Below are 4,260 nucleotides of genomic sequence, written 5' to 3' on the forward strand. Positions count from 1 at the left end.
TGGTTCTCTTGAGATCTCACTGTTGGGTTTGTAAGGCCATGTTACTCCTAAATTTCTATCTTGTTCAAAGAGAAGATAAAAACAAAGTTCTAAGCTAATCGACCTTAGTGTTCTCCTTTTTCAAAAGAATCGTTAAACAGAATCGAAAATGGAATCGGAATCATTAAAATCTTATCAATACCCATCCCTACTGACAGGGACTAGAAAGAGAGAGCAGATTTCTCCTGTATTGGCTTCCCTTCATTGGCTTCCTGTTAAATCCAGAATTCAAAATCCTGCTCCTCACATACAAGGTCTTAAATAATCAGGCCCCATCTTATCTCAATGACCTTGTAGTACCATATCACCCTATTAGAGCACTTCGCTCTCGCTCTGCAGGCCTACTTGTTGTTCCTAGAGTATTTAAAAGTAGAATGGGAGGCAGAGCCTTCAGTTTTCAGGCCCCTCTTCTGTGGAACCAGCTTCCAGTTTGGATTCAGGAGACAGACACTATCTCTACTTTCAAGATTAGGCTTCAAACTTTCCTTTTTGCTAAAGCATATAGTTAGGGCTGGACCAGGTGACCCTGAATCCTCCCTTAGTTATGCTGCAATAGGTGTAGGCTGCCGGGGATTCCCATGATGAACTGGGTGTTTCTTCTTCACTCACTATGTGTTAATAGACCTCTCTGCATCAAATCATATCTGTTATTAATCTCTCTCTCTCTTCCACAGCAGGTCTTTATCCTGTCTTCCTTCTCTCACCCCAACCAATCACAGCAGATGGCCCCGCCCCTCCCTGAGCCTGGTTCTGCCTGAGGTTTCTTCCTGTTAAAAGGGAGTTTTTCCTTCCCACTGTTGCCAAAGTGCTTGCTCATAGGGGGTCATATGATTGTTGGGTTTTTCTCTGTATGTATTATTGTTGGGTCTACTGTACAATATAAAGCGCCTTGAGGCGACTGTTGTTGTGATTTGGCGATGTGTAAATAAAACTGAATTGAGTGAAAAAGTCGCTGGGAGTACAAGCTCAGGAGCAGATTTAACAGACTCCTTAGTAACTAGCTTGGCTTTTGTACAAACCGGAGGTGGTGCACAATGATCTGATTTAGCTCGTTCAAATGGGAAAACACTAAGGCCAGTCTCACCCTTTATGGCTGGCTAGTGCAACACTAAGTCACTGATTGCATATGCAAGTAAACGCAAGGTTTTTTCTCAGAAATTGCAAACTGGGAAACACAAAACTCTAATTCGTCTTGAGCCGTCTTGGACTCATCAAACACAATCTCTGTGGCCACCTTTACTTGCTTAGCCCACCCTGACTTGGCCTCTGGAGGTCTGTGCGATTATGGACCCAATCAACGTTTTACCTTTTTACAGAAGGTGTAGCCTTTGTGTTATTCAAAGTCTGCACAAGAGATGTTGGAAGCAATTAGGTAACTCATCTTATGTCATGTTTTATCTCCACTCAGCTTCAGCAAAACCTACCCAAATACGTAGGAGCTCTGAAGCTGCAGAAAGGATATGAAGAAACCTATAATTCTCCTGGAAGATATTATATATGTGGAGGAGATCGAAAGGCGCGAAGAAAAGCTGTAGACGATTTCAACGCCATCTTGGGCGACACGAGCAAGAAAGGTTGGAGTCCAGAGGAATTACGAGATATCCGAGAACGACGTCTGGGTTTGGTTGGAACGCACGCTGAGTAAGTATTTAGTGTGTGACCACGACGACCAGCTGATCTAACTTCACATTTAATGGTAACACACATTAAATCGTATTCTGAATGTGTTTCTTGCCAACAGTGTGTACAAAATCCGGGTGGAAACCTCAAACCAAAGAGAATGTGGTGAAAACAGGTTGGCGGTGGAAGCAGACCATGTCCCACCTAAATGTGTCTTTCAGAATGCCCTTAAAACGTTGCAGGATCCCGAGAACGTAAAGTTAAGAGAGAACCTGAAAAACAAAAGTCCCCACCTTGATGCACTGTTGGATAAAAACGGAGACCGCGGGCTGTGCAGAGAGGTTCTGAAATCGCACCATGAGGCAGGCCTGACCTGGCGCAACAGAAAAGAGTCTCGTATAATCAGGTGAGAACAAATCTGTTCGTCCTGGAGCTAAACTTAGAGTTTTCTTTGGATAGCTAACGTGCTTCTGTTCCAGCAAGAAGCTTGAGGAGATTCTTATTTCTGGAGACGGGGAAACACTGGTGAAGATGTCGCTGCTGGCAGCCAATCCAGTTACATCCAATTCTCTCAGAGAGGATGCAGGTACGCTGCAAACAAGCCTTTAGAGATAGAAGTACTATGTGCTGTTACATACCAGGTTACTGATGAGACAATGAGCAAAGATGAGGAAGAAACATCTGTCTGTAAAAATGAACTCGTGTTTTTCATGAAATGATGAAACTGTCAAAGCCTTTCAGCAGTTTAATGCACAGAGTCACTGTGGTGCTGGTTACACTGGTTTCACAGCCACACATTATTAATTATTAGTACAGGAACACGTGAAGCACCATGTAGAAGGATCACATAAGCTAATCAACAAATACACAAACCTCACTGTACAAGCACACGGACTCACACTGTGGTTTGTAAGGAAAATAGATATTTGTGTGCTAATGAGTGTCCTCGCCTCAGTGGTCACAGTAACAGATATGGTGCAATGCGTCACCGTTTCCTGTTCAGTGAGTAAACCCCGCCTCTCTCTGCTCGCTGTGTGAACTCTGCAGGAATCCTCTCACTGAACATCTCAAATATGTCCAGAGACGCAACGAAGCGCTACCACGATGTTGGAGACAAGCTGCTGGTGGAAGGTTACTACAAGAAAGGAGTCCTGAACGAGGAGGAGAGGAACAGCATCATGGACTGGCTGAAGGGTGGAAACCTGTACTCAAAGAACACGTCAGAGTACAAAGAGATGTGCCGTGAGCTGAGAGCCAAGATACAGAAACACAACAACAACAGTAGAAAATAACAGCGCCTGTGAGAGACGTATGTGTGTGTGTTTAACTGAACAAATCAGACATCCAAACTGAGAAAGCTCAGTTTTATTTGATGTTTTTATCATTTATATATTTTGTTATCCTCTCTGACCGTTTCATCATCATCCTCTTTTCCTCTTTTACGAGAAAACAAAGAAGGAAAAGAGTTTCTCTGAAAGATTTTAATCCGAGGATAAAAAGCAGCTCAAAGACAGTGATTTGTAATCACAGGAGCTGTTGTGTGTTCTCTGTGTAACACCTGTCACAGGTACCTGTGAGTGGGCCCTGGGCCTCTGCTTACAGCACAACATATGAATCATGATATGACTTGTGTAATTAAACCACAACACAAAAGGTTCATTTAAACGCAGCAGGCTCACCTCATTGATTCCAGATTAGAAAACAGTGTGTGTGTGTGTGTGTGTGTGTGTGTGTGTGTGTGTGAGGTTACACTAGTGTTTGGGGTGATCACCTTGCTAAGTTAACCCGGTTTTTTGCTCCCACCATAAAAAAATGAAGGAATAAAGTTGTGTGTAAAACTTTGTGTTATTAATGATTTACACACACACACACACACACACACACACACACACACACACACACACACACACACACATACACACACTTAACTGTTAACTGCCATCTTGCAGACTTTCAGACTCACTTTGTCAAAGTCAAATTTTGTTAATTAGCACATTTAAAACAACAACCGCTGACTAAGGTGCTGTACAATTAAGATAATTAAAAGAAATAAAAACATAGGGAGATATAATAAGAGTTAAGAAAAAGGTTCATAAAATTAGATAATTTGACTAAGAAATAAGACAAATAAAAGTAATAGAAACTCATTCTGACTTAAAAGCCAAGGAATAAAAGTGGATTTTCAGACGGGTTATGAAAGTGTCCAATGTTGGGAGGTCCTGATGTGAAGAGGCGGTCACAGCAAAGGCCCGCTCTCCTCTGTGCTTTAATCTGGACCTCGGGACAGCTTTGGCCCGCAGACCTCAGTGATCTTGCAGGAGTTTTCCAATGTAAAAGATCACAAATGTATGAGGGTGCTAACCCGTGCAATGCCTTCAAAACAAATAATAAAATCTTAAAATTAATTCTGAAACTAACTGGCAGCCACTGTAATGATGCCAGTGTGGGGGATATGTGGTCTCGTTTGAGTGTGCCAGTTAGTAACCGTGCTGCAGCGTTTTGGACCAGCTGACGGCTAACTGATGACAGACTAACACCAGAGTAAAAACTATTACAGTAGTCGAGGCAAGATGAAATGAAGGCATTGATAGCTCCCTCAGA

Source organism: Oreochromis niloticus, linkage group LG3, assembly GCF_001858045.2.
Source record: "Oreochromis niloticus isolate F11D_XX linkage group LG3, O_niloticus_UMD_NMBU, whole genome shotgun sequence".
Classification (NCBI taxonomy): Eukaryota; Metazoa; Chordata; class Actinopteri; order Cichliformes; family Cichlidae; genus Oreochromis; species Oreochromis niloticus.